Here is a 17,555-nt window from a genome sequence, read left to right on the forward strand (position 1 = left end):
CTCACGTAGGCTGTGGGCAACTGGGGCCATATCCCATGCTGGATCAAGCCACATAGTGGGAATGCATCCGTTCTGTGAAGGGAGTTTGGGACCCGTTCCTTCATTTGCCTCAAATCTCGTTGCCGCGTGATGTTAGACCTGGTAACCAAGGACCACCCCGTGCATCGCACTCATCTGGAACCACAACATGCATGCACACATGGCCACATATGAGTCTACACGGCGGGGATGCATGGTTCGGGGGCTGGCACAAGTGTCACGGGTCATGTGTCTAGGTGCTACTCCACTTGGGTCTAAACAACGGGGGTGCATGGTTTGGATCTATCTACCGAGGGGTAACGCGCCCGGCTTGTGCCTAGGAGGTGCATCACGGGGCCTGGCGTGGTCTCATCATATGACCCACGAAGGGTATGGTCAAACACCGAGAGGGGCATGCATAAATCCTCCCGCGGGTAAGTGTAAACAAGGCCATATCGCATGTTGGATCTAGCCAATGGGAGGGAACAAGTCCGGCATGCCGACGGTGTGTGGGCCTCGTTCCTTCACTTTCCTCAAAATTCAGTGCCGCTTCATGTGGGCCCTAACCACAAAGGCCCGTCCCGTGCATCACACTCACCTGGACCCACACCGTGCAAGCACACTTGGCCACATAGACACAAAGCGATAAACCTTGACAATAGCTAGGGTTTAATAATTATCCGTTCATTTTAGCTAATCGGTACAACATAGCTAGCGATGAACAAAAAAGCTAGATGCCATGTGAAATTAAATATGCCAACTGTCCCTTCTATTATTTTTTTCGGTAGTTCTCCCTTCTAGTATTTAGTAGTACTGCACAAAACAAAAAAAATGTCCCTCCTATTTTGTTGTTTTTAACACACTATTTTGGTGCTCAGTTTATGTTGCCACGTTTGTGGACCGACATTGTGCACTTTTTCTTCTGCTTGGTTGGTTGATTGGTTGGTTCGGGCAAATCTTTGGGTGTGCACGATGCCGTACACGTGCATGTTTCTACCTAAATTTCAAAAGTGAAGAATTGTGCGCGGCCTTGACCTCTCTTTCCCAAACACATTGAATTTTCACTCCCCAAATCTTGCTCCCGCCTCCAGCGTTCGATCGCCTCTGCCTATCCACCCACTTATTCGTCGCCACCCACTACTCGCCGCCGCCAAAAAGCCCATATTCTTGCCGGCGAGGATGATCCTACCTGCCGGGGGAGGGTGCGCGGCTGGTGCACTCCGTGCCACGGATGTGGACCCCATGAAGGAACTGGTCGACAAGGACGTCGCCACCGCCGATTCGCAGCCGCAGCTGGTCCAACACAGCACCAACGACGACCAATGAGTTAGTGTCTGCAGATATTAACCCTAGAATTTGCCTTCTCGAGGTTAACCCTAGAAATTGCTCTCTTGTTATTCCTCGCTATTCGTATAGACAATCGTACTGTTCGCCTTTTTTTATTAATCGTACGGTTATCATTCCTACGGTATGCAAATTTAGATGAATGGATCATTTGTATTCCATTTTATGCTTGTCTTTCATATAACCAAAGTTTTAGGAAACCAATACAAAGAAAAAACAATCCATTTATGCCTGCCTTTGATATAATGTACAATTCGCTGGCATGAGATTTTTTTTCTTCTAATACCAGATTGCAGATTTGGGAGAATGGGAGAACTACCTACAGCTGAGGGAAGCTTTCAGAAAGAAAATCTTCAAGTGGCTCATGGCTGCAAAGATTGTGTACCGGCGTAACGGTCACTCTAAATGCCCGTTCTGTAGGAAAGAGAACAAGCATTCCAAAACCACAACAATTGCAACTTATAGAAAGAGGTGGCATCTTGAGGCAAAACCTGCTGAGTTGGCCAACCAATTAGGGAGGGTGAAGACCTAAAAGCATATAGTCATGTTTGTTTTTTGTGTCCTATCGACACCAAATGTAAAAAAATATGGGCCCACATGAACAAGTATCAAGCTTTATATCCTTCGACGGTCAGTGCCACATTGGCCAACATGAACAAGTGTTGATCTCATTGGACATACATCCTGGCAAAATTCGGTGTCTTTCTGAACCTGCTTCATGGGAGGCCTTTCGGGACGGGAAGGGTCTGTCTTGAAGCATGTTTTTGTCGACATCCTTGAAGTGGACCAACAACCTTGTACCAACATGACTAGCATCATTGCCAAGTTTCGTAGCTTTTTGACGTTGTAAGGATTATCTAGGGCTTTCGCGTCGATAAATCATATAATACTTACGTTTTTGCGCCTATTTTTTCTGTGCTCGAGGGTGGGCTGCCATGCATGCGTGTCGTTGGGCTGTGTAAAGAAGCCCACCCGTTGGACCGAGCGATGTCCGCCGCCGTTGCATGCACCCGAGCGAGCCTACGTTGCATGTGGTTACATGCATGCGTCCGCTTCAGACTACGTTGCATGCGTGCACATACGCGAAGGAGCACGCGCCGCAGAGCCGTCGCCGGTTGACCCGACCGACGGCACATAGGGCAGCACTTAAACATCACATTTTGATTCACACTACAGTTTCCCACGCATGTACACTCCCGATACCGCGGTGGGTAGAAAATTTTCTTCACATTTGACCCCATTACTGCCACGGTGGCTATTTAAGCCACCTATCATGTTCCTCTTCCTCTCACACCCTTCATCCATCTCCCATACTCTCCAACCTGCATTTTGCGCATGCCCTTCTTCTTCTTCACCACAAACAACCCCAATAACCAGCCCGCCGCTGCCATCCAGTACACCGGGCCAACCTACCGCTCCCCCCCCACCGTGCCGGAGATGCTCTACCCTGCCGGGGTGTACATCGAGAGAACCCTTCGTGTGTGGGTGATGTCAAGGTGGAGGGACGCAAGGGGGTTCACCGAGTTCTTCCTTGGGGCTGGCTACGGGCACCTCCCTCGGGGATCTCCAAGGATGTACCGAGTCGAGGAGGTCATCCACAATGGGGTTGTGGTTGCTATCCTTGCCCACTTCACCAATCCCTTCGACGCATTCTACCTCCTCGGCCGCGTGTTCTGGTGTGGCTGGAAGTTCATAGCTTTCACCACCCATAACATCTTCACGGAGTACGACAATGTCTTCCCCACCGACGAGCGCATGCACACTCTGTCGTGCCCCATCAACAACGCCGCGGGGGAGCGGTGAAGGGCGCCCGGAGGAGGAGCAAGGAGGAGCCTGGTGGAGAAGCGGTGGCCATCTATCTATCTTTTTTAGCTAAAAAATCTATCTATTTATATTTGTCTTGGTGTTATTTAAGTTGTAAGCGTACTATTAATTCACGTTGTGGGCTTTGGTTGGCCCGAATTATGTATATTTATTATACAAAGTTTTACAGTGGTTGGGCTTTTTTGGAACCGTTTTAATCTCTGGCATTTTAGTCATAGGAAAAAATTGTCTCAAAAAAAAGTCATAAGAAGAAAACCATCACGCGCCGCCCCTCTCATCAAATGCAGAACCGCCGCCGCCATCGTCCTTCCCCTCACACATCGCCATTACAACCGCGACATCTCCTCCCTCTCCTTCTCCTCATACTCGCGGCTGCAACTTTGCTCGTCTCCTCTTCCAGATCCCACCCCCTTCTTCCATCCACGCAAGAACCTCGATGGAGGAGCAGATAGCCGGCGGCGAGAACGCCGACTTCGTGGAGATCACCGGCGGCGACCAGGTCAAGATGGCCAGGTTAATGGAGATCCGTTATTGGTTTAACAACATAAGGTAGTTGAACTGGACGGCAATGGCCACTTTGAGGGAAATGGCATCCAGGGAGAAGAAAAATCTTTTTCCCCCGCCCGCACAACCGAGGCACGACATCGAGATCCTCCTGTGGGCGATGGAGCAAGCCAATTCGTCCAGCCTGCGGGACAGGTGCAGGTGGTGGGCGTTCAGATCCAGGGTAGAGCATCCACTGGATCAGGAACCCACGGTGCACGAGGTGACGTTGCAGATTGTGGAGCCTCCAACCGAGTCGGAGATGACTTCGAAGCGCAACAGGAGGAGGACAGTGGTCGCGATATCGCTTCCCTGCCGTTCTCCATGCTTCCCTCGCCGCTCCCCTCTTCTGAATGGCGGCGGTACCATTGTTTAGAGTAAGCTTCCCCACTCATAATCTTCCTACTGCTCGTGCTTACAGTTGTGCTGGTAGTGATTGAGTACATGCTTTTGGGGGCTGGATTATGATGTATATGAACCCTAGGCTAAATTTGTACTGTTGTAGAGGTAGTATTTGATGTTCACCTGCACTTCTACTCCAAAAATTCGTTATGTGTCTTTCTCTTATTAAGTGCTTGATACTATATTTGAACCTTTTTTTGAGTTGCTTTTTGGTAGAGCTACCAACTCTTATGGAGATGCTCATGTTGTATGTCTTGTTCTCCATGATTTGTACTAGCATTCTATGAAATTAGATGCTATGACAAGACATGTAACATATTTATTTATTGCCTCCAACATTCCATCATTTTACTACGTGCATCTCAGCAAGTATAAATCTGTCAACTATAATACTTTGCGAATTTGCTTGATGGTTCCCACTAAACTATAAGCCCCCTTTTGTTTTCAAAGGAAGCCACTGACATCCGGGTCCCACGGCAGTGACGCACACACAAATGCTCCCGGTCATGTGGCCCCTGGCCCACTGGTCCTCCTTGATGTCTAGCCAACCTCAGTGTGCCTCTACCAATAACAGCAGCCCTTTCTGTTATAGAACTATGCAACTTTGCTTGAAGGTTGCCACTAAAAATATAACTCCTATGGCCATGCTTCGTAAAAATTATTTGCATTATGTTGTCAATACTTTCATGCCATGCCTTTTGTTTCTATGACAATTTTATGTTGCATGGTAAAATCTTGCTCTAAAGTGGCCATGTTAATATAATTGTTTGATGTTAAAAGTAAGTTGCACTTGTGAGCTTGGTTTTTTTTGCTTGTTGTAACCATCATGTCAACACTGTTTTTCATTATAACTGTTTTAGCATAACTGTAATTTTCACTAACTCCTAACCTGTAACAGCAACTTTGCCACTCGTGTTTCACAAGAAAAAAACTGGAGTTCACAAGGCTGGAGACCTGGAGTTGTGAGGCTAGGAGGCTGATGGCGCGACTGCTGGCTGATCCTTCTTCTTCCAGCTTTTGTTCCTCCTTTTCTCTCTACTCATTGGATTCCTAGGCCACATCCCTATGTGCTTTTAATGTATTAAGTTGATCCTTTGAATTTATTGTATTAGATTTAATGTGGAAGTACCTTAATCTCTATGAGTGAGATGTTGGTTCTATGACCGATAATTTCTAGGTGCATGCTTAAATTCAATATTTAGGGATTTTTTTTGAATTGTTTGGATTGCTTACCACATGTGTCACGTGGTCAATATTTAGGGACTATTAACATATGAAAACAAAAATTCGATCGCCTATGTAAATGTGTACAACATAATTTTCAAGATAAATCGAAACATGACACGTGCATATGCAATTTGTCAACAAGTCCAGTTGTAGTAGAAAAAGACAGCATGTGCACGTATCCAACCATGCCTCCTACGACTTTGTTCCATGCTTTTGTCGCCACATGTCTTTGGAAGTAAAAAATATATAAGGTGATTTTCTCATAATAAACCGTTTTGGAGAGAAATTTGCAACCAACCAAAAATATCTACTGCGTGCACCTTGGCCACTGTGGGGAGATTGGATCGACTCCTAGATTATAGGGTGAGGCCATCGTGATAGTGAGAGAAGAATTCATTTTTTCGAGGGAAGGTAGGAATTTTGTGTGGTTACAAAATGGAGCTTAATGTAATTAAGGAAATTATTATTTAACAAAAACCTTGCTATTTTCAAGCTATCATAAAAATAACTAAATTGTTTTGGCAAAAAAAGTTGATTATGGGTTAGTTCGTTCTGTGGACACGTACGTGTAGTGGTGCATGCTGTGGGCCCAGGTAGCTCTTGGTGCATGCAGTGTATCATGCTGGCTTGGGGTGCACAAGGTAGTAACCTGGTGAATCGGGGTGAAAGTCTTGTGCTAATTTCTATTTTGTGGTGTGCGGCATATGAGTCTACCCAGGGGGAATGCTTGGCTTGGGGGCCGGTGTAAGTGGTGTGGGTCTACTGCGTAAGTGGTGCACCACATGAGTCTAGACGGCGGGGGTGCATTGTTTGGATCGCCCTACCTTGAGGTAACACATCCGGTTTGTGCACTGAGTGCGGGCCCGTTCCTCCATTTTCATCCGTGCTTTCTCTCGGGTCAACGGAGAACAATCCAAACGCGCATGCTAGGTCCCGGCCTTTCTAGGGTCCCGCGTGCCATATTCGGGACAGTTGCCGCATTTCTAGGGCAGTATCATCAGGAATTCATGATCTATACCGCGGCCACATGAAATCATAGTAGGGAATGGGGTAACCTAAGCTCTTTGGTCCATATATATGGGCCATGTGCCACCAAAGAGAAGGGCTGCCTCGGAGCCATTGTCCATTGAGAGGAAACGAGTCTGGCCTATGAACGGTGTGCGGGGCCTGCCCCTTCATCTACTTCAGAACTCCGTGCCGCAAGATGTGGACCCTAGCAACCAAGGCTCGTCCCGTGCGCCGCACGCCAACTAGACCCACACCATGCATGCACGCGTGGCCAAGTAGACACTCACCGGTCAACCTTGACAATGTACACAAGACGCATGCACGCTCATTAGCCATCTAGCCCCCAACCATGCACACCTAGCCAGCTTCACTCAAACCATGCACCGTTTGCCAGGTTCACCCACACCATCCATCCATTATTGACCGCACCTCGGTTAATTGGACCTTCGACACGAGTCCCTTCCCTCAGCATGCCAGGTATGTCAAGCAACACGCGACTACACATATTGCACACCGAGATACGACGTCATTCACTAGTGCCAGCAAACCTGTGCACCTGAGCATCTCTACCCATGGTGGACACTAGCGCATGGTTAGGATCGAGAAGCCTAGAGGCACATGATGTCGGCCCGATTGGCTGGGGGTGCATGACATGGGTCGAGATGAAACGCTTGGCATCGCATGGATCCACATTCCCCTGCCCAATACCAGACAGCGGGCATATACCAGAGGAATCCAAGTGGTCGCTGACGAAGCTTGGAAGCCATGTGTTATGTGCATGCTGAATTTCAATATTTAGGAATTATTAACATATGAAAACAATAATTCAAGTGTCTATGTAAAGGTGTACAACATAATTTTCAATAAAAATGAAACATGACACGTGCACATGCAACTTGCCAACAAGTGCACTTGTAGTACAAAAAGACAACATGTGCACGTATCCCACCATGCCTTCTACAATTTTTGTTCCATATTTTTCGCCACATATCTTTGGAAGGAAAAAAAGAATGTGATTTTCCCATAAAAACCGTGATGGAGAGATGGTTGCAACCAACCAAGATAGATAGTGCGTGGAAGTTGTCCCCCGTGGGGAGATTGGATAGACCACTCCTAGATTATAGGGTGAGGCCACCGTGAACGTGGTTGTGGGAGGGTGAAGAAGAATTCATTTTTTCGAGGGAAAGGAAGTAATTTTGTGGGTTTACAAAAAGGAATGCACCCCTTTTTGAGGGACAAAAAATGCACGTTATAATGTGTAATTAATGAAATTCTAATTTAACAGAAACCTTTTTATTTTCAAGCAATTTAAAAACAACTTACTTTTTTTAGCAAAAAAATGTTGATAATGCGATAGTCCATTTTTTGGACACTTACGTGTGTAGTGGTGCATGTTGTGGAAATCGGGGTGGTAGTCTTGTGCTAAGCTATTTTGCAGGGTGCGGTATATGAGTCTACACGGGGAATGGTTGGCTTGGGGGCCGGCGTAAGTGATGTGGGTCTAGTGTCTAAGTGGTGCACCACGTGGGTCTAAACGGCGGGGGTGCATGGTTTGGATCTAGCTACCTTGAGGTAACATGTCCGGCTTCAACAATGAATGCGGGCCCGTTCCTCCATTTTCATCGATGCTCTCTCACGGGTCAACGGAGAACAAACCAAAAGTGTATGGAAGGTCCCGGCCTTTCTCGGAGCCCGCGCTTGCCATATTCGGGACATTTGCCGCATTTCTAGGGTAGTATCCTCAGAAATTCAGGATCTATACCATGGCCACATGAAATCACAGTAGGGATTGGGGGTGACAGTTCCATGCTAAGCTCTGGTCCATATATGTGCCATGTGCGACCAATGGGAAGGGCCGCCTCAGAGCCATTGTAACGGGCAAAATATGTCGGGTCTCGTCTGCCGCCGCTCTAGTCCGTGCAAATTCATTTGGGATCCAAAATATGCTGCGGTGTGGGTGTGGTCGAACATCGAGAGCGGCACACATAAACCTTCACATAGGTTGTGTGTAAACGATACCAAAACGCATCCCAGAGCTAGCCATCGGGAGGGAACAAGTCCTGCTTGTGGATCAAGACCGGGGCCCGCCCCTTCAGCTGCTTCAGAACTCTGTGCCGCAAGTTGTGGGCCCTACCCACCAAGGCACATCCCGTGCGCCGCACGCAAACTGGACCCACACCATGCATGCATGCATGGCCATGTAGACAACCACCATTCAACCTTGACAATGTACAGATGACGCATGCGCAGTCATTAGCCATCTAGCCCCCAGCCATGCAAACCTAGCCACCTAAACTCAAACCATGCACCGTTAGCTAGGTTGACCCACACCATACATCCAGCATTGACCCCATCGCGGTTCGTTGGACCTTCGACGAGTCCCTTCGGTATGCCAGGCACGCCAAAGAGACACGCGGCTACACCTATTGCACACCGAGATCCGACGTCATTCACTAGTGCTAGCAAACCTGTCCACATGAGCATCTCTGCGCATGGTTGACACTAGCTCGTTGTTTGGATCGAGAAGGCTAGCGGCGCATGTTTTGGCCTGGTTGGCTTGGGGTGCATGATATGGGTCCAGACGAAACACATGGCATCACATGGATCAACATTCCCCTCCTCGGTACCAGACATCGGATATATGGCAGACGAATCCGCGCGGTTGCTGACGAAGTTTTGTCACATCCATTTGCCATTCCATTGTTTGTAAAGTTTTACAACATATTTTAGGACAAATATAAAACATGACATGTGCAGATGAAACAAGCCTAAAAATTCAGTTGTCAAACTGTATGACTTTGTTCTGTGTAATGAGGGAGCAGTTGCATTACACAAATTTTTGAAGGAAGTTGCATTACTCCTAAATCATGGTTGTGCACGATCGGGCTATTCATTTCAGTGAGAAGTGAGAAGTTGCGTTTTGACGTGGCAAGACGTGGTGGTATGAACAACGCATGCGGAGGTGCGAACGTGGCAACAACCCCTTTTGACTGCCCATGACTAAATCGGCGGCTCCGCTTCCCCATAGCACGCTCCGCTTCCCCATTAGCATTTATCTCATCGCGGCCCCCCTCTTCCCGTCCTCCTCTCCATCCACAAATATGAGGGTTTTCTCCTCCCATGCCTCACCACTCGCTTGCCCATCCCGCCGCTGCATCTCCGCTGTCGAGATGCCCAAGCACACCATTGGAGGGAGGGCCGACGCCATGGCGCACAAAGCATCCAAGCGCCATTGGAGGGAGGGCCGCTACACATGGAGAAACCCCTCCCTGCCAGCGAGGGGTCCAGCCGGTAGCAGGACGGCCTTGACATCGTCGACCACGTCCAGGCTCCGGTGCAGGTGTCACCTACGCCGGAGCAGGTGGCTCCTCCGCCGGAGCAGGTGACTCCTCTGCCGCAACCCGTGGTCAACGTCAACGGCGACGACGACGAAGAGGTCAGTCCTATTTTAGGAAATATCCTAGGTTTCCTTGTCCAGTCCCTTATCTATTTTTCGGCATGGCTAGGGTTTCTGCTTTTCTTCCATCTATGAAATCCGAACCTAGATTCGTTAGACCCGGTAGGTTTCAAGGGCAGATCCACATGGGTGCATGGGCGTGGGGGTCGGCTCCTCATGTATAGGTTATCTTGTTTTTAAGATCTACCAATCACTCCGATCCATGGCTCTCGTGCATCCAAATTGTGTTGATGCCAAATTTTAAGATAGATCTACCAACCACCCGAATTTTTTTTCCTGAAATTTATTATATATGGTTATTTTATTGCTAAATGGACTAAAAGTGGTGTAGTTTATGCACTAAATTTCATGTCAATTTGTATAAAACTAGCCTCTCACACTTAATCCAGCAGACACATTTTTTGTCGTTCAATTTGCTCAACACCAATTGCTTGATTCCTGGAGTCCAATTACCATAGGATGTAATATTTTAGACTTGTTATCATCCCTACTTGAAATATATTATTTGGTTGCTTATTTTCAGCATAATATTTTCTGCAAGTAAAGGATAACAACACCATGCCTTTTTACGAAAATGTCATACTAAATAATCTTCATTTTCTGTCATTCATGTCTGTACTGTTAGTATGATGGAAAAATAATATTTTCACATCAACATTTTAGATATTACTCCTAACTCTATAATTTCTTCAGTAACAGAAGCAGAGGTAAAAGAATGCCTTCTGGACTCAAAAGCCAACTTGATCTCAGCCGTTTGAAAAATATTGTTGTGGTTTTGGTTTGCAATATAAATTTTTGAACACCCAACTTTGAAATCCTGGATCTGAAGCTGTGTTGCTAGGTTGCATTAGTTTAGGCATGTATATGACATTTTTAGATCTATATAAAATATTCTGCTATTTATGTGGGACCAGGTAGTTGCTCTTGCTCCTCAGACGGAGCAGGTGACGCCTCCTGTGCCCGAGCCTGTGGTCGTCGGCGATGTCAACAAAGAAGACGTTAGTCCTCTATCTCCTTTAATTTTATGTAAAATCCTAGGTGTGCTCTGGTCAGTCCTTTTGTTTATTTTTGGGGAAGGCCAGGGTTTCTTTTTATCTTTGATCGATGGACTCCATATCAATATTCTGTAGATGTGTTAGGTAACTAGCTAGATTACATGTGTTGAGCCCTGTATAGGCAATATTTTGATCTAGATAAATTATTCTGCTAATAAATCCACCTAGGTTTGGTGACTGTGCTAATACAAATACGTAGCTTGACCTTGGAATTGAATTGCCTACGTAGGTGATTGTGAAAATATTTTCTGCAACTTAAGGATAGCAACACCATGCCTTGTTTATGAAAATGTCATATTGTATGGTCATGAAGTAAATAATCTTCATTTTCTGTCATTCATGTCAGTACTGTCATTACAATGGACTAAGAATCTTTTCACATGAAAATTTTAGATATTACTCCCTCCATTTGAAAAATATTGTTATGGTTTTAGTTTGCAATATAATTTTTTGAACACCCAAGTATGAAATCCTTGATCCACAGCTGTGTAGCTAGATTACATTTATTGAGGCATGTTTATGACAGTTTTTGACCTATATAAATTATTCTGCTAATAATCAGAAACAAGTAGCTCCTCTGGCTCCTCTGCCGGAGCAGGTGGTGGCTCCTCAGCCTCAGCCGGGTGTTCGTCTGCCACGGTTGTTGCCTCCCCTGCCCCCACCTGTGGTCGTCGCCGATGAGAACGAAGAAGAGGTTAGTCATCTATCCCCTTTATTTATTTATTTATTTATTTTGTAATATCTAGGTTTTCTCTGGTCAGTACAAGGCAAATAAGTTATAAAAATGTTAAGTACATGTTTGGTTGCACTTGATCGATCTTTGGTTTAAATGTTCCATAAGTAGCCGTGGCAATGATTTTAAACATTGATTATCTCTAAGCAATGACTATTTTAGAAAGAAATTGGATATCATCAATGTTTTACTTGAGTTGTTTTAATTAGTTCTTTTGTAGGGTTTTTATCATTTATGCCACCCGTTGTATCCCACTACTCAGTTTTTCCCTTAGAAGTTACAGCCGCTCAAAATGCCATCGATTTGTGAGATGCTTACTCAAAAATGCCATTAGATGTATCAAAAATACCATCGTTCTGTTAGATGTTTTCTCAATAATGCTATTAGACATTGTTATTTTCGTTTAAAACTTGTTGACCATCCAATATGACAAAAAAAGCCCAGGCCCACATTTCTGTTCTCTCTATCTCACAATGATAAGTGTGGCCCCACTTGTGAGGAGTAAGTAAGCGAATAATTTTATAGGAAAATAAGAACGTTGTTGGGATCAAGTGGGCCCACACTTTATTGTAGTGAGCTAGAGGGAGAGCTGGCATGTTGGTCCATAGGTATTGATGCCATTATAGCATGTCAAGATAGATTTGGTATCACAATAATGATGTGAAGTGGCATTTTTGGGCATGTGTCTAACGAAGCGATGGCTTTTTTTAGCAATAGAAATTCCTAGTGGTGATACTTAGTTGTGGGACACAACCGGTGGCATAAATGATAAAAACCCTTTTTGTAAGTACAACATTTGGGATCACTTATTGTCAGAATTCATAATAATTAACTACTTTACCTAGAACGTTGAATGGTTCAGGAACATTGACGGGTGGGGTATCGATCAACTGGGGAAACTTCCAGGACGATAACATGTGGACTTTCAATATCCATCATCATAAGCACACAAAATTCTAACCCTAAATAGATACAGCTCACGAGCTATTTTATCTAGTCATGCATGTGAGTTATAAGTCTTTTTTTGCATTAGTGCATCTGTATGCTGCTCTGCCATGTTACATCATCAGTTCATGCATTTTTTACGTAACAAGTGAATTTTGTTGCACTAAAGGCTGTTTGGTTTGTGACTAACTTTGCCAAAGATTGCCATACCTAAGGTTAAGCAAGTTTGACCAAATTAAGTGAGTGTTTGGTTCCAGCCACACCTTAGGCAAGCCACACTTGGGTCCCACATGGCATACACACAAAAAGTGTGGCAAGGTTCCCTTAGGCTTGCCAACTTGTGGCTCTCATTTTGACGAACTAACCTTAGGCAAGCTTGGGAAAAATGTGTGGCAAAATGTGGCAATGCTAGTGCTCTCTTCGACATGTATGGTTGATCCTTCATTTTTTTTACTATATGGTACTATCCCATTTAGTTGCTTATGTAGCAACTAATAAGTTATGCATTTATTTTTTCAACTTTAATTGAAGATATTTTACGCTGTCATCAATTACATTATGCTTCATAGACTCTGTGCCTGCTGAATTCTCATATTAGATATACTTACGCAACATTTGGTACTACATGTAGGTCCTAAGTGATGATGTCGACGGCGACCAAGAATCCCAGAGGATCTACAGGAGGCAGAAGGTGAGGGAGCTGGACAGTGGTGTGCTCGAGACACGTGTCAGGCCAAGAATTGGAAAAGGGGGGCTACGGATGCCGTTACTGCAACAAGCTGATGAAAGGCGACCTGAGAAGTACCATCAACCATATAGTCGGAAGATCCCAAGGAAGCATCAAGAATGGCTACGCTTTTAGGGTGAAGCACGCCGCGTATGCCGAGTACTTGATGAGGCTTCTTTGAGGCTTTAGGGAAGTGCGCACCCTCGCAGCTAGAACTGATGCTCTTTTGGTTTTAACTATGCTAAGTACTACCCTATGCTATACTTTGTTCGTTAACGTTTATGGTCGAACTATGTGCACCAGTACTACTAAGTGGTGCTTGCTTTTGTATATATGGAAGCATTGAACTAAGGTAGAACTATGTTAATTGGTGTGTGGTTTGGCATCTCTTCTTGTTAAACTCGTGCTCATTAATCATCGGCTCATTTCGATTAAGTAGCATAAAACCCTGATTGGCTAGGTTCGTTTGAAGCTAGTTAAGCTTTTGAGCGCTCGTTAACAGATTCTGATGTGTTATGGTATACATGATGAGTGTGTACATGTGGTTTTCAAGAAGGAAGATGATGACTCAAAAAGGAAATGCACTAGTTTGCTGCCTAAGGTGTTGATCCAAGTAATACTAGAACCATCGTGTTTGTGGAGTGGCTACATGATGATCACAAATTCTTGATCCAAGTAATACTAGATCACTTGATGACAATTTGATCTGATGTTTTCACAAGTCTTGAGCATTAGGGTTTATGTACACAAGTTTCGATCCCCAACCCATCCACCCCGGACACGATCTTTCGATTGCATCACCTAGATGTACAAAATCTAGTTCCTAGCTCCTGCCCCAAGCGCCTACGCTTGTGATTTTTTCCAGGATCCTAATTAAGCACCTAAATAAGCGCCGCTGCATTGAAGGTGCCCAACGCCGACCAATCAATTTTTCTCACAAGTATTTCCGCTATAGTAGGTAACTACCAATTACTCCACGCATCTCTCCCCCTAGGGTACGGTCTAAAACCATCGCCGCCGCTCACACGCCCGCCTCCCTGTCGCCGGATATGAAATCCACTCGTGGAGGTCGATTGGCCGTCGTGACAGATCGTGGCCATGGACGTGAGGGGCATGTCATGGACGCCGTCGTGACAGATCGTGGACTTGTGGGGCTAACCCCCGACGTCGTCGTCCATCGCATGGATCAGGATCCCCACGAGAAAGCTTTGGACTACTCGGTGTCTGGCACAGAGAAGCATCGTGTCAACGACGTGCAGTACTCCGTTGTCGATCACAAGCAGCAGCACATGCACGGCATGGACTAGAATTCCGTTACGGTAATTTTAATTTTTTTACCCTATATTTGTCTTCAAGTTTAAGGTTAGAGGTTAGTCATTAAACCATCAATATATTGTTGAATTGGCATAATGGAATCTAGCTCTAAATATAATGTTGATTATCAGTACGTAATGATCATTATTTATTCAATCAATCTTTGAGAAATTAATGGTTCATCCACTCCACAATTTAGTGTGTATTGGTTTTATGCTAAAAGTCAGACATCATAAAGGTTGTGCATGTTTATTGACAATTTTCTTAAAAGTACATCATATGATTTATGCTTTCATATGGATTTGATATTGCTTTTTTCTCCTTAAATTTTCAAAGTTAACAAATATTTACTTTAAAAATAATTTATAGGCACTACAGTATGAAACTTAGAGAATATTAGGTACTGTAAACAATGGTGCAGCTTATATCATACATAATTTAAACTTGCAGCCCTATTCTCATGATTATGCGGACATTTCCAAAGGAGAGATGGATGCACACACTCAAAAAACCCTTGGAGAATTGCAGAATGGACAGTGCAACGTGCTTAAGCGTATGGCGTATCGTTGCGTTTTCTGTGGCAAATATCTGGACCTGGCTTTCGTTAGTATTCTTGAGCACGCCGAAGGAGTTGCCAAAGGATACCAAATGAAGCATGGTGTGAGGGCGAAACACAAGGCGCTAGCCCAATATCTCTGGAATTTGTTGGAGAAAGAGAAGGTCCGAAGAAGGCGTTATTAGAACCAGCATGCCAAAGAATAGATCAATAAACGAAACCCCGAAGAAGTTGTGGTTGGCATCAGTAGTCATTTGCGGGTTTTTTAAATGCCAATGAATCTTTTAATTATCATAGTTTTTGCAAAAATGTTACATTTATTAAATTTAATCATAAAAATGCATACAATTCAATTATTGATTTTTTCAAATATTTGTAACATATATATATACTGTGGAGTGCTTAAAATTATTCAAGATCAATTGGTGTACTGAAAGACTCATCCACATGCAATATGAAAAGCAGTGTATTTTTAGGGTTTCTTCAAAAGAACACCTGTGGTCATGCTGATCTTTTCTGTTTGGCCAGAATTGGTAAAGCTGCCAAATCTCCATCTGATCCGGCCCAACACTTTGTTCCTTTTGTGGGCCTGCACAAGTGGGAGGCAGAGAGAAAAGTGAGCGATGGCCCCTACCCCAAGCCCATCTCCATTCCAAATCCCACCACACTTCATTCTTTGCAGAGACAGAGAGGCGACGCGGAGGGCGACGTCTAGGGTTTTCCAAGCCGTCACCTTGGCCGCCCCCGTCATCGTTAAATCGGCTGGATCAGCGAGGCCACCCACTCCCCCCTGCTCCGGCCATGATTCTCCACTGCTTCGTCGACAGCAAGGTCCGATAATGGCACCTCTTCTCCCCAATCCTGGTCGCGCCGCCCGAAGCTCCGGTGGTGCCAGCTTCGAACAAGTCTACTGCAGCCCCATCTGGTACCACTTCGCAGGTAAGATTGATCTTCCCTGCCCTTCGAATGTCGGTCTGACCTTAGTTTTGCGATCTAGCAGCACCGCCCAAGTTAAAATCTGACACTTTCTTGTGTGCATCTTTTGGGTATTCGCAGATTTACTGTCAACTAGTAGGTCATATTGCAACAAGTAATTTTACAGCAAGATAATCTGACAATGTACTGCGTAATCATGGCTTTACTTGTTCGTATGGGTAGTAATGGGTAAACACTTTGGTTCAAGTAAGAGAAAATATGTGGGTGTTGGCCAGCATACCTTGCTCATCGACATAGCCTTCACTATGCTATCATCTTCCTTGACAGATGCTATCAAGTACTTTCCCCCACTGCTAGATATAGAAAAAGTATATTCACAGGAGCATACACATGTTTTGGTTTGTTGGGATAGTTTGAAGAGTGTGTATATGTATTTGCTGATGCTTAGTTATTAAAAACTAAAAAGGCGAGAACAGAAGCAGTCCATGAGGAAATTTGTAATGATGGAATGAGGATCAGTTGTAGTTTCATGTATTACTCGATGGTAGTACGATGATTAGTGCATATTTTGGAGGATTTGTCAAGTATAGACTGCTCTTGATTGGTGCATGTTTTTGATAATATGTGCACACATGTAATATTTTTGGTTGGTGCATATTTTTGCTGATTGTTGTTACTGCTTACTTGAATTATGTCAGCCTATCTCCAAGATATGGTATGGGCTTGTTGGGGTCAATGAAAATTTGCTGTGAGCTAGTAGTTCACATTGCAACAAATTCCTCACTGTTGGGTTTTCTGCCATTATACTTCATAATCATTATTTAACTTGTTGGTATGGGTAGTAATGAGTAAATAAATAGAAAGTATACAAAAGGGTGACTATTGGTCAGCATACCTTGCTCGTTCTCATAGCCTTCACTCTGCTGTCATCTTGCTTTAGAGCTTCTATCATGTCCTTATTCTCACTGGAAATTGGAAAATTAACCTCCACAGCTACCTCTAAAAATGTTATGTACAGCAGCAAATGCATTATTTGTTTTGTTGGGACAATTTAAAGACTTTATATTTATTACCTGATGGTACCACACAACAGCCCATCAGGAAATTTGCAGTGATCAAAGGCAGATCAGTTATAGTTTCACGTATTGCTCGATGAGAGCAGTCAATCATGCTTGATTTTTACATGGCTACTAATTGGTTGGTTACCAAGTTTTCTTGTCCAGCTCACAAAATTGTAACCTTGAAATATCCTAATTGGTTATGTCTGCCTAATGATTATGAATCTATCCATTAGTCTTGACTAGTCGTGCGAATAGTTGTCAACTAGCTTTTTCATGTGGCTGTTTATACATGAACTACGTACTTAGTAAGAAGTATGCGAAAAGATTATTCACATTGTATATGGTGCTAACAAGTCCTAATGGAAGACTGATTTCATATATCAATAACTAACATTACTTCATTGC

The sequence above is a fragment of the Triticum urartu genome, chromosome 7 (genome assembly GCF_003073215.2).
Source record: "Triticum urartu cultivar G1812 chromosome 7, Tu2.1, whole genome shotgun sequence".
Lineage (NCBI taxonomy): Eukaryota > Viridiplantae > Streptophyta > Magnoliopsida > Poales > Poaceae > Triticum > Triticum urartu.